The sequence below is a fragment of the Ailuropoda melanoleuca genome, chromosome 18, assembly GCF_002007445.2.
Source record: "Ailuropoda melanoleuca isolate Jingjing chromosome 18, ASM200744v2, whole genome shotgun sequence".
Lineage (NCBI taxonomy): Eukaryota > Metazoa > Chordata > Mammalia > Carnivora > Ursidae > Ailuropoda > Ailuropoda melanoleuca.
The window spans coordinates 11,527,396-11,551,823 of NC_048235.1; the positions used below are offsets into that span (position 1 = coordinate 11,527,396).

General features: G+C 38.8%; 1 protein-coding gene across 6 annotated transcripts in view; it reads left to right on the plus strand.

Moving 5' to 3' along the window:
• The window catches only part of TENM3 (teneurin transmembrane protein 3), a 605,330-nt gene that overhangs the window by 366,015 nt on the left and 214,887 nt on the right, over positions 1-24,428 (plus strand). The window contains exon 1 of one of the 6 annotated variants that reach the window (XM_034647500.1): positions 15,727-15,859. The exons of the other annotated variants lie outside the window; for them this stretch is intronic. The gene's annotated coding sequence lies outside the window, so the exon portion shown is untranslated. Of the gene's footprint in view, positions 1-15,726; positions 15,860-24,428 lie in introns of those variants that run through there. 6 annotated transcript variants of the gene reach the window in all.

The window sequence follows — 24,428 nt, forward strand, 5'->3', positions numbered from 1 at the left end:
AAGTAAATCTTAATTCACTTTAATCATCTTAATAAATCATTTAGAAAATTGAAACTCATTTACTGTGGGTAAACTTCAGGGCACAATTTTGATCCTTTTAATGACTACAGTTTCTTATTAAACAGTTTCTCACTTCTTGCTCAAATTGCATATTGCATGGGAAGATGTGTGCCCGAAGAGGTAATGCCTCTCATTTAGGATTGAGAGACGTTCTTGCTGTTGGCTTTTCTAAAAGTATTTTTTCAGATGACAACAGCTTGATAACTTGGGTTAGGATCTCAACCTTCAAAGAAAGCGGAGAGGTAATGTGCATCTGCCTCGTGATTTAACTTAATTCAACACCTCGGATTTTAAGCCCTTTCACAGGTGCCAGATTTCGACAAAGTACGAGACTCCTTAACTCAATCCTTCCTCTTTGTCAAATGAACAATTGGGTGTCTACTCCCTTACCATAGCCCTTGGCGTCTAATATGCAGTAATATGCTTAAGACAGTGTCTCAGCTTTTTTTTTTCTTTTTTGTCCTAAAAACCTTCTGTATCATATTACTTATGGCCAATAGCAGTCACTAATGTCCGTACCTATGGTACCCGACAAAAGAATTAGCCTGGGGGAGGTGAGGATCCCTTAGGGTAAAAAGCTATTCATTTTTCCTCTCCTGTGCTTTGGGAGAGTAGAGAAATGTTTTAAACATAACAAGGTTTTCTGATGACTAGCTGATTTTTGAAAATCTCTTCTTGATCTTTGATTTGATAGATCTTTCCTTTTGTGCTTTTATTCCTTAGTTACAGTGTCGAAGCTGTTTGTGCTCTTCTTCTAATACATGAAAAATACATATTTACTCAGTTTTATTACATATTCTGCCTTTTGCCAAGAGGTAATTATTGTCCTCATCACATCTAACCATTGACTTGCAAAAATCCATTTTTTTAGCATGGTTGAACAGTTAGTTGAACAGTTACATTATCCTTGTGATTCATATTTTTTTCCAAGAATTATTGTTTCCTACTTTTTTTTCCTTAATGATAGAGACAAAGACCAGTTCTGTCCCCCAGTTATGAATGTGGACTTCTCCGCTCTCAGAGAAAAATGTCCTCTACGCCTCTGTCATTAACTGCGTATCTGTCTCTAAGACTGATTTCATCCTAGTCACAGATCACAAGGTTTGGAATAGCAAATGATTCCTTCCACAAGGAGACTATCTCCCAGATGGGCCAACTTGCCAGACGTATAACATACTGGACACATGATGACATCCAAAGATACAGTGCCATTAACATGTAATAAGAGAATGTGAAATCCAAAAGAATCTAGAAAGGGCATAATTGATTCTATAGTGGAAGTGATGTCTACTCAAATTTTTAAAAAGCAAGTCTTCAAGTAAAGGACACCATTATCTCCAAATACCCACTAGGTTAGGATGCAAAAACTTGGTTACAGATAGCTCTACACGTTGACACTAAACCCATTCATGTTTCATCTGAGCTACTCTGAAATGTTCCGTTAACAAAAAATCATGAGCAGTAAAAAAATAAAATTCAGAAACCTCCACAATTAGAGGGGATAATTCAGGAGGTCAGCTTAATTCTTAAGCTAACTTTTAAACACCCACGTTGATGATTAATTTTAATGTTTCTTTGCTTTGTCAAACAGGAGTTATTTTAAAAACATTACTGAGATGAGAAATGTAAGACTCATTATTTTATATGTGCGTGTATATTTTTATTTAGCTTTGGTGACTTTCCATATGTGTCAGTAAGGTGAATGCATCAGGAAGAGGGGGAAAGGAAACCAGTATTTATTGGGTGCCTACTGTGAGCAAACCAGTATGCCCGACAGTGTGTGTGTGCGCGCGCGCGTGTGTGTGTGTGTGTGTGTGTGTGTGTAATATTTAATTTAATTTTCATAGCCCTGAGGAGGTGGTATCATTAACCCTGTTCTACAGATGAAGAATCTGTGGCATGGAAAGGTTAAATAACTTGCTCAAGGTCATAGGATTATGAAGTGGCCATTAAAATGCAGATGTATCTTAAAACCACAGAGAACAAAATATCAAAAGAATTCGGAAGCAAAGCCCAGGGCATCATATCAAGGGCGCTCCAGAGACCCAGAGCGGTGGTCTGATTTGTCCTTTTGCAGCTTGAATTCCGTTTCTGCTGCTCTCCTTTTGCCTTTAAGCTTTCCTTTTTTCTTTGTCATGGTTTACGTGTCACTCTTCCTAAAGCCAAAGCAGTGAACAGCTTAAAAGGTTAAGGAAAGAGAGGAGAGGGAGGCACAGTTGTGGTTCTCATTGTTTTTTATGCCTCAAGTGTATAATGCCATAATATCCCGGGTCTTCCAAAAAAAAGCAGCGAATGTGGTGACGTAACTCTCATTATTGGCTCTGTGTGTGTGTGTGTGTGTGTGTACGTGTGTACGTACCTGCTGAAAATATACAGTAAACGCGAAGTAAGAGCATAATTAACATAACAAACCATTCTAATAGAGTTAGCCTATCACTAAATGAGGCAAGTGATTCCAAATCATTCTGTATTGTTTAGTACAATTCTCTTGATATCAGGTATAAGTTTATGTGTTGTAACCACTGACAACCTATCTTCGTTTTTTTTTTTTTTAAATCAAGATACATTGTTTGACTTGTTCCCCCATTAGCTGTACTGCTGTTTAAAGCTTATTTAAAATATCATGCTTATGTTGTGGACATTATGCTAGTATAATTCTGGAAAAAAAATTTTTTTTTAGTTGCCTGTTCGTCACAGTGGATGCTTTTAAAAAATTATTTTCATTCTTTTTTTAAAAAAAACAATTGTCTGTATGGCTTGGGGCTTCAACATAGATTTGGGGTTTACAGTACATTTAAAATGGCGACATTAGAAGTAAAAATTTCGTGCCTGATTCGAGTAGGTGCTCAATAAGAAAGCATTGAATGAATGTCCTAATAAATAAAATACTAGTATAAACTAAACAACCATGCAAGTGAATAGCATGTCAAGGAAAATTCAGTAGCTCAGAAAAACAAATGCAGATATTAACAACAGCGCTATATGAATTTTAGTTACCCCTACAAATTCAATATACTCATTGATTTTGATTTTTACTTGTAAAACATTAATAGTTTTATATAATTTTCTGAAAATTTTAAATTTAAAAATTTAATTCACTAATCCAGGACTCTCCTGAATGAAATTTTTTTAATGAACACTTAATGCAAAGAAATAGTCGGAATATATGTATTTTTTCTGCATAGTCTCTGTCCAGGTGCATCACAGAGGTCAGCCTCATCCCCAGCCCATTCAGAGCAGCCTGTTTTACCGCTCTTCTCCACCCTCTTCTGAGGAATGTAGAAATCTGGCAGGAAGGCACTGCAACTGCCCTCCTTCCTAGTAGACCAAGGATTCCTATTGTCGGATGCAGTGGGCATGAAAGCAGCAATTTTACAGCACAAAAGCTCCAATAACATTTACCTCGGTTGGCTGAGATTGAAATGCACACAGACACTGCTCAGTCTTGGTTGCTTAAGCACCAGCTTCCCTTGGCTTTTTGCCACTTTGTGCATTTCAAAGAGACAAGTCCTTTAAGGAAAGAGTTTTCCTTGTAACTTGCAGTGGTGTAAACAGACCATTCAGGCATAGTTTATTGCATTACAAAGTCAACTATGCAAACTATTCCAAATTGAATGCAACAAAGTAATTAGTGAAATCATTTGCTCGTTAGAATTCATAAACACGAATTGTCCTGTTTAATAAAGTTTTTCTCTTCTAAAGAATCACTAAAAGTTTTATCTGTAGAGAAGGATGACCTGGCTCTAAAAGTTTTTCCTTGTTCAAGTATTGAAGTTTTCTCAAGTACAAATGTCTCCTTCCCCTTCCCACTCCCTATAGCCAGCCAACACTTTGTTGAATTTGGGGACTCATAAGCATGCACGTTACATTGCAAGGCAAACGTCGAAATGAGGATGATACGCTTCAATAGGATGAAGTGTTGACCACACCAGCCCCATGTTATTATATAAAGAATAATCAGAGAAAGGCCTAACTAGTAGACCTACAGAAACATTTACATATCTTGATTTATGCTGAACTAGGTAAAATTGCATACATGTTATGGCCCCTTATTTCATCGGAAAGCCCCTCATACATAGTCAAGGAAAGGCAAGACTGTACCTTAGTTGAGCCTAGAATCAGTGTTAATTTAATCAAGAATGACTCATTCCTACAGCCAAATTTTATCATGCATCTAATGTGTGCTAAGAATGAGTTGCTAAATATGGTTACCAGACATTATCTCCTTTGTACAGGACTCTTAGCTTCTGTACGTTTTTGGGGGTGGGGGGAGGCCTTAAAATTATAAAATGTCCTGTAATTGTAAAATGAAAGGACTTTTCTCATTTCTACTCAACATTATCTCTAATGATTATCTGTTTATAAATTAGTTCTGTTTATACTAGTCAGATCAAATTGCAAATTTCCAAAAGATACTATCAAAACTGTACAAAATGATTAGCACATTTATTAACTGGGATGCTATTTACTGTTCATATGCCAACTCGAATCACCTGTTTGGGTGAACCAAGCAGTCTGAGCTTTCTTAAAGTCAGCGTCTTTATTAAGTAAATTAATAAGTATCTGAATTTCTGCAATTATGTCTTTTTTCACATTTTGTTGAATAAGCTAGGGTCCAGTCCCTAATCAAAATTTTCAAATACTCATTTCTTTTAATAAAGGAGAAGTGTCTCATTTTAACTAACAAATGACCCATCATTCATGAAGAGTCCTAAGCAAGACCTTATTAATCCACGTGATAATAGTTTCCCTTATGGATGAATTTGTCCCCTGCTCTGTTTAATCTGCCTGTCGTCTCCATCCACTGATACTCAAAGAGAACCTAGAAGGCACAAAATTATGGGAGTTGGAGTTCTAACTTCACAGTCTCCCTTTTCCCACCCTGAATATTGGAATCAAACTCCAGGGCAGACAGATGCATGCACACTCTTCTCCCCACCCCACACCCACCACTGCTCTCTGCCACCCCCTCCCTTCCCCCCACCTCCCACACTTTCACCACCTGGCTGAGAATCAGAATCACTTCTGCGTTGATGTGTCCCTCAGGTCTGCTTTTATGCATCAGGAACACTTTCACTTGGATGTCTGCACCTTTCGTATGCGTACCTACTTATTTTTTTCTGGGTAAATATATGTAACTGTCAAAATTTCTGGTAGTTACCTGCCAGTTGCGGAGTTGCAATCCTAGTTTACCTCTGATTTGATTGGATTGATTCCATTTTTTCCCCAAGAGTCATTAGAAAGAGAGAACTGTAGACAGGCTTGGTAGGTTTTGCCTCTTTACCTTGCTGTGTTTTCGTCTGTGGCTACAATCTGATTTCCCGTTAACGGATCCAGGAAAGGTTTCAATGGCATCTGAGGTCATCTTGAGTTTCTGGGTTACTTTTCAGTGGTTTGCCCTCCTTGGCGTGCAGAAGAGGAAAGAATGGGAATAGCCCTGCCCTGTCAGTACCTGCCCATAGCGTAAACACTTTAAGAAAACAAGTGAAGCGCTCCCAGTGACTTGTGCTTTTGGTTCCTTGAATTTGCACAGCATCTCCATCAGGTTTTTACAGCTGGACTCTAGCTGTAATTGCTCCTGGGATGAGATGCACAACGTGGGGTGTTGAAGCTAAGTACTACAGTGTTTTAGTGGCCAAAAATGTATGGCCTGGTAGGAGCATTGGGCTCCATGAAATTCACACTTGTATATCTTCATGTTCCTCACGCATTTCTGACATGCTGCTGATTTGCCAGCAGGCACACTAGGTGTAGGTGATAAAAATGGCAAAGCTGAAAAATGTTGTTTCTTAAAGGATACTGTATATCAGTTGAGAAAGAGGAAGTAGATTGGGATTGTAAATGTATAAAAATCCTCTGAGGCCCTTCGTTCCTTAGTACCAACAGTTGATATTAATCTCATCAGTGCAACAAAACGAAAAAGAGAACAGTTTTAATCTTATTATAACATGTACAAAATGGCACACATTAAAGTATTTCTCTTAATGTAAACAGTAATTCCGTATTTCTGTAGCATCAGCTTTCAGACCCCTTGTCCTGATTTGTCATTAGATATAAATCAGTTTTTATGCCTCTTCCAGAGAAGCTTTAAAGCCTAATGTTTTCTTATTTGAGACATTATAATTCTAAAGAGGGTAAAATTGATAGTTTCGCTAGCAAAAAGTATCATATTCAAAATTATAATGGATAAGAATAACCCAAACGTCCATGCGGATCCACCCTTATGGTTATTTAAGGCATAATCAATGAGGCTTGGAATTTAATGCAATTCACTTGGCATCATAATTCTCCAGGGTGTCAGCTGTGACCACTGAGTCTCCAATCAAGTTAGGTTATCCTTTAACATTACTCTATCCATTTTCTGTTCTCTTTCTCTTTTCTTTTTTCTCTTCATATTTTAGTTTTGTTTTCTGAAAATCAACCCTCCTCGTGTCAACCCAGTGAAACGTTTTCATGGTGCTTACATTAATTTGTATCTTAAAAGCAGTTTATATGTATATATTACTTATTCCCAAGAATAATGCAGTATACAGGATTGAATTATTTAAATGAGTCAAAAGAGGTAGAATGCAAAGAGTTCTCTAAAACCTCTGAAAGGAGTCATTTTCTTGTTGCCATAGAAATGAGGCGTTCCTTGTGCTTTGGGCCTTACGCAGATCATGCTACTTTTGCTTCCTTACGATAAAATACCACTAATCAAAAGATCCTTTGTTCCATTTAGAATTCAAACTTTTGTCCTTCAGAACATATTTACCTGCCTTGCTAGGATTACCTTCTAAGAGCAAAGCTAGAAAATGCTAATATGGTAGCCCAAATGGAGAAAAAAATGCGTGCCTTATGCAAATACTCTATAATAAACTTTTAAGATTTTCTATTGATCTTTTTAATGCCCAAGCTTTGCTATATTCTTTCCGTAAAGTATTTTTCACTCCACTGGTCACTTTAAGCTTTATTGCATTCGGAATTGCTTTAAAGCACATGCTTTTATTGACATTTAATTTGAGAAATGGGAAATTGAGATTCCTCCTACAATGTATCAACAATAACTATCCCACAGTACAATACACACACACACACGCTCCCCTTAATTCTGGCGACTCCGCAATACACAGGAGCCAAGTATTAGAATGACAATTCCGAAAGTATTTCAGTGCAAACACACGCTATCCTATGTAGTCACGCACACTTCTGTTACAACCCAAAAAGGAAAGCTAAAGGACTGAAAACAATTGGTATAATAACATATATTCCAGGGTATTTTTCAGATTTTTTCTCTAATCATTCATTGGAGAATGGATTCAACTTTGAAGGTTATTCATCCATTTAATATTTCAAAACTTTGGTTATTCCCTAGAGTTCACTTCCTTTGCTGCTTCTCCTGCAAACAGTGATTTCCTAGTAATGCCCACGGAAGCAACAGAGTGAAGCTAATGCAGTCACTCTGCTAGGGGGAGAGATTTTCAAGGGAAGCAAAGGTGGTTTCATTCCTTCTTTCCTACTGGCTAATGCCATCAGTGGGTGATCATGCCTGCTCTGTTCTTGAACAAAGGACTTCCTTCTTGGGAGCAGCAGGAATAAAACTGACAAGTATCATATCTGTTTCCTGCTGCTTCTTCAATTCCCAAGGGGTAGCACTATATATATATATATATATATATATATATATATATATGTGTGTGTGTGTGTGTGTGTGTGTGTGTAGCAGGGGTTCTGATGGTACTACAAGGGAAACAAGGCAGTAAGACGTCATAAATGAACATATCCTGCTTGAGCGAAAAAGGCACAGAAAAGAAAATATTAAACAACAACCATATAAAAATAACAGCATTACAGAAGAAAAATAAATGGGCAAAGATACAACTTGTCAGAGAAGACAGTGTTTTAGAGATTGTCTCCCCATTAGGTATAAAATCCGTGGGGTTTTTTTTTAAGTCGTATAGGATAAGGTGCGTCTGTCTCTCTATGTATGTGCAAAGATCTGGTTCTGTATAAAGAAAGCCTGGTTTAATTTGAGGGACACCTCCATCTGCTTGTAACTTCTGGCCTTTGCTGTCACTGTTTACAAATGGGAAGAGACGTGTACGCACATTTAAGAGCCAGAGAGGATTTAACAACTTTAGTTAATAATTGAGCAAATGGAATATCAGGAGATGGGCTCAAAACAACAATGATGGAAATGTTCTCAAATGGATTGGCTGATGGACATAAAATTCTGTTCGTTTCTTAAAATTTGTTGAATTTATTAGTTCGGATTTCAAAATTACCAATTTTACAGTGTATCAATGATCCCTAAATAAAGGTGTTTAAAAAACTATTTCATAGGGGCACCTGGGTGGCTTAGTCCTTAAGCATCTGCCTTTGGCTCGGTGATCCCAGGGTCCTGGGATCGAGCCCCATATCGAGCTCCTCCGCTGGGAGCCTGCTGCTTCCTCTCCCACTCCCCCTGCTTGTGTTCCCCCTCTTGCTGGCTGTCTCTCTCTGTCAAAGAAAGAAATAAAATCTTTAAAAAAAAAAAAAAAGCCAAAAAACTATCTCATAGCTTCATCGTTCATGACAGTTTTAAAAATTCTTCCAAATATTCAGTGACATAGGAAAATGCTTACAACATGAGGATACATGGAAAACAGCAAAACAGAACTATACAGTATGATCTCAATTGTGACTCTATCTGTATAAGTAAAAGCAGACAGGCAAGAAAGAAATAAGACTGCCCCTGGGTGTATGGATTACAGATGATTTTTGTTCTCTTCTTTTTCTAATTTTCTTTATTTTTCTATAGTTCTGTTTTCCCCAGTATTTATATTGAGCATGTGATATTTTATGATGAAAAAATGAAATGAATGAGAAAGTTTTTTGTCAGTACCTATCAAAATTGTTTACGTGGGTGCGCTATCAATTCGGTATTTTATTTGTCTGGACGTATCCTAGAGAAATAGTTATAGAAGCGATTAGAAGTTGTAGAGAGACCGTAGAAGCAACCTTAATGCCCACCAAAACAGAATTCATGCTGTGTAATAATACTATACAGTTATTAAAATAACTTGAAAAAGTATACATGTATAAGATTGAGTACATCTGTATGTATATAAACAAGTGTGTGTGTGTATACACACACATTATCTTGAAAAGACATCTATAATCTGTTGTACAGAGGATAAAAAAGCAGTTTGCAAAGCTCAATATGAAAATTGATTATATTTTCAAAAAACATATGGGTATAGTGCATCCAGGCAAACTGAAAGGCTGCATAAGAAACATACCTGTCTTTATTCTTTTAAATAAGTTTTCATTTTGAGCCTCCATTCCACCAGGTGATAGAAACTCTTCAGACAGACATAGTCAAATCAAGGTTTCTCATCAGTTTAGGAATAGGATTATATTAATATCACATTCTGAATGCTACGGATTGAATTGTGTTCCCGAAATTCAGACGTTGAAGCCCTAATCTCACGATGGTGTTTGGAGATGAGGCTCTTGGAAGATGTTCAGGTTTAGTTGGGGCCATGAGGGTGGAGGGCTCATGCTGAGATTACTGCCCTTATTAGAAGAAGAGATATCAGAGCCCTCTCTGTCATTTGAGGACACAGCAGGAGGGCAGCTGTCTGCAAAACAGGGGGCCATGAAGCGGGCCCTCACCAAGAACCCAGGTCCCAGCACTTTGATCTTGGACTTCCTGAGTTCCTCCAGAACTGGGAGGGATAAATGTGTGCTGTTTAAGCCCCCCCCCAGTCTGTGGTATTTTGTTGCAGCAGCCTGAGCAGACCAATGCAGTTCTAAACATCTGGTCGTCTTTCTCACTTCATTGACTGAAGTCTGTCGGTATCTTTGCTCATATTATAATCACTGCTGCCTCAACCGTCCATACTGACTACAGCACCTTTAAAAATCCCGACTTGCAGGGCGCCTGGCTGGCTCATTTGGTTGAATGTCTAACTCTCGATTTCAGCTCAGGTCATGATCTCAGGGTTGTGGGATCGAACCCTGCCTTGATTTCTGTGCTCAGCAGTCTGCTTGAGGATCCTTTCTCTCTCTCTCTCTCCTTTTGCCCCTTCCCCTGCTCGCATTCTCTCTCTCCCTCTCTCTCTAAATAAATTAATAAAATCTTAAAATATATTTAAAAATAAAAATAAAAATTCTGACACTCTCTCAGTGGTTTCTGTGACCCTGTGAAAATGTGTGGCTGCCCTGAGTGACACCCTGGGCAGGGTGGGGACTGGGGACAGGTGTGGGCTGTCTCTTGGAGGCTGCCTCAGTTTCATCTGCTTCAACCCACAACGCATCCATCTTCAGTCTCCCTACATGTTCACCATGCTGGGGAAAGGGCAACATCTTGTTTCTCTTGGGGCCGTGTTTTGTTTCTGCTCTATCCAGCATAGTAGGAGTTGGCATTGAGTAGGGTCCTTCTCAGTACATCAACAGATTCCCAGATTGTCTACTCCTCCCATCATGCAATCTTAGTCAAGTACTATGGAGTAAGTTTAGGGTGTTGGGTGCTGGAAAAAATGGCTCTGCATATCCAGGAATTCTTCCAGAACCTTTCTGTTTCTTGCATAAATCTAAGGTTTTGAAACTCAAGAGATCAAGAATTTAATTATATAGACTCTGCTTCTGCTTTAACAGCTTTTTTTCCTAAGGTACTATGTATTCACAGAATATCAAGAAAGATACAAGGGACAAAGGCTGTGGTAGTGATGGTAGGGGACTTTGATTAGTATTTCAAAATATTACTCTGGTACAACTGGTTATCTTCAGAATTTAGAATTGGAGTGGGGAAGGGAGGACTTTCGCTTCTTGCTTTATATGGTTCTATAACATTTAAAATTCATAAGCATCCCTTTTAAATAAAAAGTGAACCATTTCCATAAGTTGCATATCGATTGATCCTTACTACAATACCATGACCTAGCTAGGGCAGTTACTATTATCCCCATTTTAACAGGTGAAGAAACGAAGCCATTCACACAAATTATAAATATCTTTAATCTTGGATGAGTAAAAAATGGTAGGCAAACATGGAATGAGTGTCTGCAGTGTGTAAGGCACATGCTAGGAAAGAAGCTGTTAGAAATGTCTTAATGCATCGTGTCTCTCTAAGGCCTTATTGATTAAAAAGCACTTCCAGTGTTACTTTTTTGAGTGATTTTTTCCATTGAAATAGCTGTGTCCATCCTTTCGTTCCCAGAGGCATCTCCTTCATTCTGGTCCTTATGGTTTCATGTTTCAACTGCTACCATATCCTTCCCGGCTGCTGTCCATTCCTGCTCTGACACATTCTTCACACCAATTGATTTTACCGAAACATGGCTCAGATCATATAATCATAAGGGCCTTCAAACTGAAAGAGTCTCACAGGCATCTCCTCCGATAGCTCAAGAATCTGTCCTGGAGGATCCTTGGTATATATGATTTTCCAACTTCTTCAGCCATGGGGTAGGGATTAGCTACTTTACAAGGCAGCAGGTCCTATTTTTAGCAGTCTTCAAGTTTTAGAAGGTTCCTTCTTTTTGCTGAACCGAATGTCTCCCGTTAACTTCCACAGGGCATGAGTTCAGTCTTCCTTTTAAATGAGTATCTCTCGGCAAAAATAAGAATGTCTGTCTTCCCGTCTCAATTCACCAGCTTAGGTAGTCCCAGTTCCTTCCTTGTTATATTTATTCCTATATGCCTGAGACTACCACAGTTTTTTTTTGTTTTTTTTGTTTTTAGATTTTATTTATTTGTCAGACGGAGAGAGAGAACACAAGCAGGAGGGGAGCAGAGGGAGAAGCAGGCCCCCTGCTGAGCAGGGAGCCTGATGCGGGATTTGATCCCAGGACCCCAGGATCATGACCTGAGCCAAAGGCAGACACTTAACCAACCGAGCCACCCAGGCGCCCCAGAACTACCACAGTTCTTGACACAAAGTAAACATGCAGTACCTGCTTATTTCATGGGCTAATAATAATAAATGGTTAAAATGCCCTCTCGTTACAATATTACTTTGGTTCCAGTTTTATAATCTGTAAAGGAAAGCATCAGTACATCTCCTCCATCTGGTAGGTGATCTGTATAACTCTTGCAATGAGAGAACATCTGTTTCTTCTTTTGGCTTCACAGAAATGTCAAATATTTCTATGCCAGGATAATTTTTAAAGCTATACATTTATTCCCTCTTTTTGCTTTTATAGCTGTTGTTTTTGAACAGCACATTCCAGCACGAGAGTATAAATATCTTAAGAGAATATGTGCAATCTTATTTATCCGCTGTATTGGAAACATGTCCCAGTCGGTTTGAGTTTTTACCCACAGCGTGCGAAAAGTTCCCATTTTCCTTGGTGTTCATATGTAATTAGGCCATCGCTGGAATGAAGTGATGTGGTTTTTATTAATATGAGCAGTTCTATCATTAGTAAAGACACTGTGTTTTACAATTTATAAAGTGCATATCCTAAAGGAATAGGACTAAATTATAAGAGATATTCCTGGTGAAATCATAGTCCTGATTACCACTTACTTTTGCTTATTTATCTGACTGTCTAGACTTTTTTTTAACCTCCAAGATAATAAAACCAGAAAAGCTGAGAAAGTAATAAATGACCTAATTCTTCTCTTATGATAGGTGTCTTGGCCATGAAGATTGAAGCTACAAACGAAATTATATGTGACTTTTAATCATATCCACACCTACTTATCACAAATAATCAAGGATTTTCTGTAGTGGAATTTCTTACAATTATCCAGAAGCAGCTGTTTCAAGTCCTCTCTGAGAGTATGATGTAGTGTTGCAGCTACGTTGGTTATTCAACAATAGAATTTTTTAAAGAAAAATATAAAGCCAGATATCTCAAGAAATGATTTTAAATTATCACCTTCGAAATCAGCATCCCCTCATACTGATTGTCCTTTATCAGTACATTTTCAAACTTTGTCTTAAATCACAGTGTCTATTTTTATATCCAGATTACTCTGTTAAGTAAAATATTCAGAAAACACATTTTCTCCTTGGCCATACATAAATGGATTAGACATCTAGAGGATTCTGCTTTAACGAAAATTCTTCTTGGCATTCTTTAAGAAGGATGGGAGAGAGAGAACAGTGGGATTTTCACATCTGTTAAATAATCATTAGCATGGAGGATTGAAACTCTATTTTCTTTTTCAACTTAAGACCAGCTGTTGAAGTAAACTTGAAGGGCCCCTTAATTATTGCATATTTCAATAGCTTGTAGAGGATTCAGTTACCTCGTTCCACCGTTCCACCACTCGGATCAAAGGAGCTCATTTACTTGGTGCACCATTGTTATTGAAAGCATTCCTCATTTGATTGTTTTGCTTCTGAAATGTTCTGTAAAAGGTCAGACAGGGTGTCTCTCTCTGATTTCATCATGCCTCTGTGAATAACCCCTGCTACCAATTATGGGTTACTTGGATGGGTGCTAGGATACCCCAGGGCTGCTTTTCTTGGCCTTAGTACGTGTTTGCTTTTGTCACTTATATTGCTGAGTCAAAGATGTTCTAACGTCTGTATGATATTTGGAGTCCGTGAAAAACAAATTCAGACAAGTGAACAGGTTTTTTCTGTTTGTAACATGATTTGGTAGCAGTGCCAGAGACATATTTGCCATGAGCTGCGCCTCTTAATCAAAGGCTTTAATTATGTGGAGGATTTCCTCATTGCCATTGGCTTCATGACTTTTTGTAACCATGGAATAAAATCTTACCCTGGCAGACACATGGCTCGGGGAATGAACAAAAAGCGAAACCAACACATAGAACTTTGGCCCTTCCACAGGACAGTGTGTGAATGACTGAATATGAAAATCAGATCTTGACTACTTCCAAATAGATCACAATACTGAATTATCATGCTGGTGTTATGTTTATTGTTTCTTTCTCCCACAGCATAATGTACTGTGTCAGATTGGCAAACTATGGAGCTGGCCCATAAGCTCTTGCATTTGGCAAAACGGGTGAGCTCCCTGTGTAGGTAGCCTGTGGACTGACGACATGTCGATATAGAATGACAGAGCTGTATTCTGTTTGGAATACTCTCTCATGTCTGCAGAGTGAACCAACTTTGGATCTAAAGTTATTTTCTCAAATAGTGGGTGTCAGAAGTTTTTCAGAATCCCTTTATAGCAGATATACAATAAACTGCTTACCTTTTCTATAGATTAAATTTATTGGTAGATACAGTGACGTATTTTAAGACGTACAAAGACCAAAGGCTTCTTACTGTGATGAAAGGTTTTTTTTCCCCCCTGAAGATGTCTGAAAGAAAGAAAGCAGTGTATTACTTCCTACTACAAAGAGTACATGGGAAGGGAAATAAAATAATAATAATAACTTTCCAATAAAGAGGTAAATATCAGAGACACAGTCTAATCTGTGCCCTTGATATCTAAATTTGGGTTGTGAAACTCAAAATAGAGATTGCTCTTCAAGATTTACTTTTTTGTGATGGAATGACTTGTATATTAAAATTTTGAGTAGGTTGGCTCTACTGACAAAGTACACTCAGAATCCAACAATTTCCTGTCATCTCTACTGCTGACACATTAGCCTTAGCCAGCAACATCTCGCATCTGGATTTATACAGAATTTTCCTCTGTGGTCTTTCTGCTTTCACCCTTGACAACCCCCTCACCCCCATCTGTTGTTAACACAGTGGCCAGAGAAGATTCTTTTAAAATATACGTTAGGTTATGTCACTAATCTCAAAACTCTCTATTGGCCCCCCATTTCTCGCAGAGTAGAAGCTCACCTTGATAATGGCTGACCAGGTCCCATGTCATCTGGCTCTGCTATCTCTGAACGTCCTCTCTCACTCCTCTTCCCCCATCCTTGTACTGCTCTAGCATGTGGACCTTTCTCCTCATCCTGGAATACACCAGGCAGGCCTTTGTACCAGCTAGTCCTTGCCGGCAACCCTCTTCCTCCCGTTTAACTCCCTCATGTCCTTCAGTCAGTCTTGGCTCAGTGAGGCTTACCCTGCTGTCCCTGTTTAAAATGACAACCCCTCCCCCCACGCCACACTCTGGAGTCTCCCTATCCTACTTTTCTTTCTCTAAAGCACCTGTTGCCTACCATGTTACCATGCAGTGTGCTTTGTAATTATATTAATTACTTACTGTCTTCCCTCCAAAGAACATAATCTTCAGAAAGAGATTTATTCTGTTTTGTTCACAGAAGTAACCCACATGCCTAGAACAGAGCCTGGCACCTACACAGGCAGTACTGAAACGATATCTGTGTGGAGAGAATGACTAAAATCAAAAGCACTGGTCAGATTGGAGAGTTGGCTTTAACAGAAAGATACGAATTCGCTATTGTCCTACTGAGTTTTAGAAGTCAGCGGTAAAGCTTTGGCACGACAAAAACTGTACGTGCAGTTATGGGAGTTGTTGCACATGCAGATCACCAGCACATCCTGTCTGCTCCACCTGCAAAGTACAATCAGAACTTACCACTTTCCACCACTTTCACACCCCTGTAAGCCACCATCACTTCTTACCCGAATTACCGCAGCAGCATCCCGTAAGAAAAGCCCCTTGCTTCGGCCCTTACCCCTCTCCATGTTGTAGGCTCAACACGGCGACTTGGAAGGTTAGGATCCAGGGAAAAGGAGAGCCAGACGCCGCAGAGGAGAGGCAATAATTAATGACAAGGTGTCTGAGAGGAGGCTGGAGAAGTTGAGCTGAAGAATAAAGGAGGAAGAGCAGGACCGCGTCTGCTTTCAGCCGCTGGGGAGTGACTTAGGAAGATGGAGAAAGTCTGAGTAACGTCACCCCACTAGCACTGAAGAGGCTGGTGACACCAGGTATCAGGGGTCATGTGGCACGGCTGGAGCTGGCACACACCACTGTTGAGGATGTCATATGATACAGGCACCTGCAAGAACTGTTTGACAGGTGTTCATAAGCTAAACATCCACCCTGTGACCCAGTAACTGCCCTCGTAGATATGTACCAAAAAAACCATGAAAACATGTTTTAAAAAGACTCGTACAAAAATGTTTATAGCAGCCTCATTCATAATAACCTAAAACTGGTAACACGGCCAGTGTCCATCAAAAGGAGACTAGGTTGTGGTATATTCAGACAATGGAATACCATTAAACAATAAAAGAGAACAAACCACTGCTTTCACAACACGATGAATGCATCTTAAAAACATGAGCCTGGGTGGCTCAGCTGGTTGAGTGTCTGGCTCTTGATTTTGGTTCAGGTCATGATCTCAGGGTTGTGAGATCGAGCCCCGCATGGGGCTCCATGCTCAGTGCAGGGTCCCCTCGGGATTTTCTCTCTTTCCCTCTGCCCCACCCACCACATTCATGTGCCTTCTGTCTCTAAGGGGAAAAAAAAAACCCAAAACCTGTTAAGCAAACGAAGCCAGACATGAAAAAGTTCATGCTATATGATTCCAATTACATGAAAATATATGAAATCCAAGAACACACACAAAATAAACAAAGGATGAAGATCTCAGAGAGTGGCTGCCTGGAGTGGGCTGTCAGGTGGGGAGAAAGATAGAAATGACCTGAAAGGGGCCACAAGGGAACTTTCTGGCTGAAGGAAACGTTTCATGTCTTGTTTTAGGTGGTGGCTTTAGATGGCTGTGCACAATTGCCAGACTCTTTGAACTGAACACTTCGGGTCTGTGCTCTTTATTGTGTGTTAATTCTACCTCCATAAAAACATATATAACAAAAATGTAATGAACCCATATCGTGAGATTCTGAGCTGTGAATAGGGAGGAAAATGGTAGAACAATGCCATGGGTCAAATCTTAGAAAAAAGTAAGATACCGGAGTCGTTTCCTGAGCTTGATGCAGGGATGGGGAAATTAAAAATCGCTTAGCGCGGCTCCTCTAAGGAATGTGACAGGAAGTCGACAAGAGAAAACACAGGTATTAAAGGCAGGGCGGTGCCGAAGCAGACAGTATGACTGTGGAACCGGTCAGTGTATTTTGTGATTAGGGATGAATAAATTAGGTAACTGCTAGTTAGGAGAGCAGGGGGACAGTTGGAGTCTCGGGTGTTCATGTCTTTCTAGAAAACCTCTCAGTGAGGTGGGGTTTGAATGTGCCTCCAAGAGTGAATTGAATTTTACCCAGTAGAGAAGGTGCAGATGGGATACACTGGGTTAAATGGAATGTATTATTAAAATTAACTCCTCTTCTTTTTGCTTTCTTTAATAGAAAATCTAAAATTATATATGTCGCTCGTGTTATATTTCTTTTGGACAGTGCTGGCCTTGAGGCATGGAGAGAAGTTAAACTATTTCCATAATCGAAGCAAATGATGATGAATGCCTGGCCAAGGACCATGGCAGTGGGGAAAAGAGGAGCCGTGAAATTCAAGAGATATTTCTTAGGACAGAGTTGACCGGCTTGGTTTGTGATTACATTTGGCAGTGTCCAGATTAGGGAGTAGGACAAATCAGAGATTGCTCTAAGATTTCTAACTGGAATAATATTGGTTGGGATGGGATGCCGTATTTGACATTAGAGAAAACAGAAGGGGGAAAAAAGAATCAGATTTGTAAGTTTAGGAAGAAGGAGAATAATACCACATATTGAGTTCCGGGCACCTGTCGTGCGAAATCGTCTTAACGTCTGCAAACATGGAAGAAATTAAGACTCGGAAAGGTTACTTTAGCCAAAGATCGCTCAGCTGGAAGTAGAAGCACCAGGATTCAAACCCACACCAGTGATGGTTCGAAATTATTTCAAAATTTGGGGAACAAATGATGGTAGTGATAGCTGTGTTTATCCTGAGTCACATTTCAAGAATGCTGTGTGTACCGTAATTACAGTTTCCTGTAAGAACTGACAGACTACCTGAGAATACGGTAATCAGAAATGGCAAGATTCATTTCGGGGGGCGGGGGGATGATTGTTAACTAAGTGCAAGATTACAAAATCTGTACCATTTTATATAAACAGCTCCAAACAAATACATATAGAGGACAATGCCTATAGTAAACAATAAATAGTAACTATTTATTACTGTCTCAGGGGAGTAAAGGCACGTGCTATGAACATGAATCTGTATTATCACAAGGCCAGGCCCTAGGCAGGCTTTGTATTTTGTTTTCTCTGTGTTTTCTTGTCTTTCAAAAATTGAAGGACAGGAAAAATACCAGTTAACTAAGAACTCTAATTATTTTGGTTAGTTTTTCCTGGTGGACATTTTGGCAATATGGCCCAGGTTTTAGACAATATAAATTTCCACTGTAAAGTAACTCGATAAGAAACCATTGACATGAGCATTTTAAGAATGCATATGCCGCCCTCCATGTATATAATTAACACGCAATACTGCAAATTTTCAAGCAATGTGACATTAAGTATAAACTGTTACAAAACAAAAACCAAAGACCATTGGCACATAGCATTTAGAAACGATATGAACTGTTTTAAAACAAAGACTTTGGACTGACTCTGGAGTGAATGGTAGATTTGCATACAACAGCGTATTTTATGAACAGCCACAAACTAAAGATTAGACTTAAAATGAGGACATTATTGTAAAGACAGTTGCTTACCTATCAGATCAGTCTTTTCAGGCTCACGTAAGCAGCTGTCAGTCTGGAGGAGCGTGTATTTAATGCCAAAGGCAGCGATATAATACTTGAGTGCACCGAGTCTCTTTTTCCAGCACCATCTGGTCATCTTGGGCACAGGTCTACATTTCATTAGTAGTACCTTCAGAAACTCAGTACGTTTGAATAATTCCAACAATGGAGTTGACCTTGTGACATAGTCAGCATTGAGAAGCCTACTTACTTTCAGATGGGTGTACCTATTCTCAGTGATCTGTGACTCTTCCTAAATTTAGCCAAACTGGTATCTCAAGAGTAGGTAGAAAACCCAGAAGACATTCAGGTTAAGAAGACTTCTTTTANAAGTTCATGCTATATGATTCCAATTACATGAAAATATATGAAATCCAAGAACACACACAAAATAAACAAAGGATGAAGATCTCAGAGAGTGGCTGCCTGGAGTGGGCTGTCAGGTGGGGAGAAAGATAGAAATGACCTGAAAGGGGCCACAAGGGAACTTTCTGGCTGAAGGAAACGTTTCATGTCTTGTTTTAGGTGGTGGCTTTAGATGGCTGTGCACAATTGCCAGACTCTTTGAACTGAACACTTCGGGTCTGTGCTCTTTATTGTGTGTTAATTCTACCTCCATAAAAACATATATAACAAAAATGTAATGAACCCATATCGTGAGATTCTGAGCTGTGAATAGGGAGGAAAATGGTAGAACAATGCCATGGGTCAAATCTTAGAAAAAAGTAAGATACCGGAGTCGTTTCCTGAGCTTGATGCAGGGATGGGGAAATTAAAAATCGCTTAGCGCGGCTCCTCTAAGGAATGTGACAGGAAGTCGACAAGAGAAAACACAGGTATTAAAGGCAGGGCGGTGCCGAAGCAGACAGTATGACTGTGGAACCGGTCAGTGTATTTTGTGATTAGGGATGAATAAATTAGGTAACTGCTAGTTAGGAGAGCAGGGGGACAGTTGGAGTCTCGGGTGTTCATGTCTTTCTAGAAAACCTCTCAGTGAGGTGGGGTTTGAATGTGCCTCCAAGAGTGAATTGAATTTTACCCAGTAGAGAAGGTGCAGATGGGATACACTGGGTTAAATGGAATGTATTATTAAAATTAACTCCTCTTCTTTTTGCTTTCTTTAATAGAAAATCTAAAATTATATATGTTGCTCGTGTTATATTTCTTTTGGACAGTGCTGGCCTTGAGGCATGGAGAGAAGTTAAACTATTTCCATAATCGAAGCAAATGATGATGAATGCCTGGCCAAGGACCATGGCAGTGGGGAAAAGAGGAGCCGTGAAATTCAAGAGATATTTCTTAGGACAGAGTTGACCGGCTTGGTTTGTGATTACATTTGGCAGTGTCCAGATTAGGGAGTAGGACAAATCAGAGATTGCTCTAAGATTTCTAACTGGAATAATATTGGTTGGGATGGGATGCCGTATTTGACATTAGAGAAAACAGAAGGGGGAAAAAAGAATCAGATTTGTAAGTTTAGGAAGAAGGAGAATAATACCACATATTGAGTTCCGGGCACCTGTCGTGCGAAATCGTCTTAACGTCTGCAAACATGGAAGAAATTAAGACTCGGAAAGGTTACTTTAGCCAAAGATCGCTCAGCTGGAAGTAGAAGCACCAGGATTCAAACCCACACCAGTGATGGTTCGAAATTATTTCAAAATTTGGGGAACAAATGATGGTAGTGATAGCTGTGTTTATCCTGAGTCACATTTCAAGAATGCTGTGTGTACCGTAATTACAGTTTCCTGTAAGAACTGACAGACTACCTGAGAATACGGTAATCAGAAATGGCAAGATTCATTTCGGGGGGCGGGGGGATGATTGTTAACTAAGTGCAAGATTACAAAATCTGTACCATTTTATATAAACAGCTCCAAACAAATACATATAGAGGACAATGCCTATAGTAAACAATAAATAGTAACTATTTATTACTGTCTCAGGGGAGTAAAGGCACGTGCTATGAACATGAATCTGTATTATCACAAGGCCAGGCCCTAGGCAGGCTTTGTATTTTGTTTTCTCTGTGTTTTCTTGTCTTTCAAAAATTGAAGGACAGGAAAAATACCAGTTAACTAAGAACTCTAATTATTTTGGTTAGTTTTTCCTGGTGGACATTTTGGCAATATGGCCCAGGTTTTAGACAATATAAATTTCCACTGTAAAGTAACTCGATAAGAAACCATTGACATGAGCATTTTAAGAATGCATATGCCGCCCTCCATGTATATAATTAACACGCAAGACTGCAAATTTTCAAGCAATGTGACGTTAAGTATAAACTGTTACAAAACAAAAACCAAAGACCATTGGCACATAGCATTTAGAAACGATATGAACTGTTTTAAAACAAAGACTTTGGACTGACTCTGGAGTGAATGGTAGATTTGCATACAACAGCGTATTTTATGAACAGCCACAAACTAAAGATTAGACTTAAAATGAGGACATTATTGTAAAGACAGTTGCTTACCTATCAGATCAGTCTTTTCAGGCTCACGTAAGCAGCTGTCAGTCTGGAGGAGCGTGTATTTAATGCCAAAGGCAGCGATATAATACTTGAGTGCACCGAGTCTCTTTTTCCAGCACCATCTGGTCATCTTGGGCACAGGTCTACATTTCATTAGTAGTACCTTCAGAAACTCAGTACGTTTGAATAATTCCAACAATGGAGTTGACCTTGTGACATAGTCAGCATTGAGAAGCCTACTTACTTTCAGATGGGTGTACCTATTCTCAGTGATCTGTGACTCTTCCTAAATTTAGCCAAACTGGTATCTCAAGAGTAGGTAGAAAACCCAGAAGACATTCAGGTTAAGAAGACTTCTTTTACTGGATTGAAAAGACCCTGGAAGTTGTTGTCCTAGGTTTGGTAAAGAGGCTCAAATTCACATTCATTGTTGGTGACTTCCTGATTCAGGGTTTTGAGAAATATTTAGGGCCTTATTGGGGGCCAAGAGTGCCATTTATATTAATAATACCTGTTAAGGTCACAGACCTAGGGTTGGCATGTGGGAGTGGGAGGGGAAGTAGTGAGGGCTTCATAGAGTTCACCTCTGTTCTAGCACATGGCTTTGCTGAATCTGTTTAGGTCAAACAGTAATTAAAAAACTATTATTTATTGGTCACCTACTATCAGTTACAAACTGTGCAGATATTATTTCATTGAGTTTCATTCTCCTTGAACCTCCAGAGTAGTAGCTGTTAATCCACATTTTCTACATTAGAAAAATGAGACTCAAGAGACTCAAACCCAAGTTGACCTGATTCCGAAGACATTGCTTAATTTTTTCATGTCTGTGTTGTTGAGATTTGAGTAGAAGGACCCACCTGAATAATAAGATATTTTTGGAATATAGCCAGTAACGTGGGCATGTACTCATGAACTAAACGTGTTTCTAATATAGACAACATAAATTTACCAAATCTGTTTAAAATATTAATTTTGAAGGAATTTCTATAAACTGTTTTTGTCAAAATTTGTCAGTTTTCAAGTATATTGCTCTGAATAAATAATTACGTTTTTTGACATGGGAATCAAGTCTCTGAATCCCATTTTTGGGGAAACCTCCCAGTAATACAATGATGAAGTTCTGCAGACACCATTTCATAAAAAGAAACAGGGATATAATACAAGTGAAAAGAAATATGGAGAACCCAGTGTATTTGTGGTTTAGCCTAGTTTCCCACGTTGAATGAATGCCATAGATATTTATGACTTCCAAGCACTGTATCTGTTGAAATTTCTGAAGAATTTCTCAAGGATTTGAGATGGGTCATAGAAAAACAGATATAGGAAAATGGAGGGCTGAAGTTTTATATTAGAAATGGGTTTTTTTGTGTGATTTCATATTTAAAAGAAAGTTTATTTATAGCTTACTTCTAGATATTCCCAAAGGTTATAATGTTTTATTTATTACTGAGGAAAAATATTGAGATTCATATTTCACACATCATCAAAATGATTGTACTTAAGCAGAAATTCTTCTCACACTTCTCATGATTTATTACTACTTAAGTTTGTATGGCTGAAAACATATATTTTTTTGTTCAGGAATAAAAATAAATTAACTACAATAAAATGCCAACAACTAAAAAGAATTCTTAAAGGCCTTTAGCTCAAAAGGAAAAAGAAAAGACTTTTCCTCTAAGCATTTCCCATTTCATTTTAAGCAGGGTAAAGTATTTTAATTCACAAAAACTTAGTTCTTGAACATGCTGCCTCAGTTTACCCAAAGTCCCATAAACTTGGCAATGTAGATTTGTTATGTGAGGCTGGAAATTTACGTTCTTTCATATGCCTTTTTTAAATCAAATGGCCAGTCCTGTCAATTGACTCCCATAACATGTGGATTTCTACTCTTATCAGAATTGCAATTTGCCACAGCTTTGTTATTTGTTCTTTCTTCCGGAAAGGTTCTTGTAAGAGGATCTAACTTACGCATTGTTTTCATTTGGTGCGCGTTACTCCCTGCATTTATTTATCGCCGTCTCTGTTACGCTGTAGTTCCGAAACTTCTGCTTCATCAGTTCCTTGCTTTAGAAATGAAGCATTTTCAAGCACACGAATGTTTCTGAGCTACTATAGAAAGAATTATTTAAAATGTTAAAGCATTTCATTGAGCCATTTATAGGTGCTATCTGTTGTATTTTTTTTTTAATTTTTTTTAAAGATTTTTAAAATTTATTTGACAGAGAGTCAGCCAGCAGAGAGAGGGAACACAAGCAGGGGAGTGGGAGAGGAACAAGCAGGCTCCTAGCAGAGGAGCCTGATGTGTGGGGCTCGATCCCGTAATGCCGGGATCACGCCCTGGGCCGAAGGCAGACGCTTAACGACTGAGCCACCCAGGCGCCCCTGTTGTATTTTTTAAATATTGTATTCATTTATTTATTCTAGAGATAGAGAGGAATGAGAGGGGCAGAGGGAGAGGGACAAGCAGACTCCACACTGAGCGCAAAGCCTGACATGGGTGGGGCTTGATCCTACGACCCGAACACCATGACCGGAGCTGAAACCAAGAGTCAGATACCCAACTGACTGAGCCACCCAGGCGCCCCTCTGTTGTATATTTTAACTCAAATGAAACACAGAGTAAAATATATTATCTTTGCCTTCTTGAAAATAATTTCAAATGATACATGTAGATAAGGTTTTAATTTTAAATGACAAGCAAATATTTAACTGACAAGTAACCTAAATTTGGTTGCATTTTGTTCCTTTCTTTCTCTTCCCCTACCTGCCACTGCCCCACACACCCTCCCTCCTCCCCACAAGATTGGGTAGTAAGAAGGTAAACTTCTCAATAAAACTTACTTCAAAAAGGAAAATCTTCACCATGCAATTGCAGATGGTAAAACAGTTTATTCTGCTCATAGATGTCGAGCATATGTTTCCTTTTTTAAAAATAATTTTTCAGATAGGCCTGAAATCTGGCTCTTTACAGGTTATCTCACCAACCTCTGCTACGCTTCATGCTAACATGAACTTTACAGTGTTTGGTTTTATAACTGCAATTTTTACCTTACAAACAGAGGATAAGAAACAGTTCTTATTTGAGGAAGCAATTAACAGGTTTATGTTTAAAACTGGTCAGCATAGAAATGTAGTAAAATTGTATACAATACACACACACACACACACACACACACACACCCAGGACTTCAGTGAAACTGGGGAAATCTGAGTAAGAAAGGTAGATTGTTATCAATGTCAATATTTGGTATAAGTTTTGCAAGATGTTACCATTGGGGGAAATCAAGCAATCTTTTTCAAAGATTTTATTTATTTATTTATTTGAGAGAGAGAG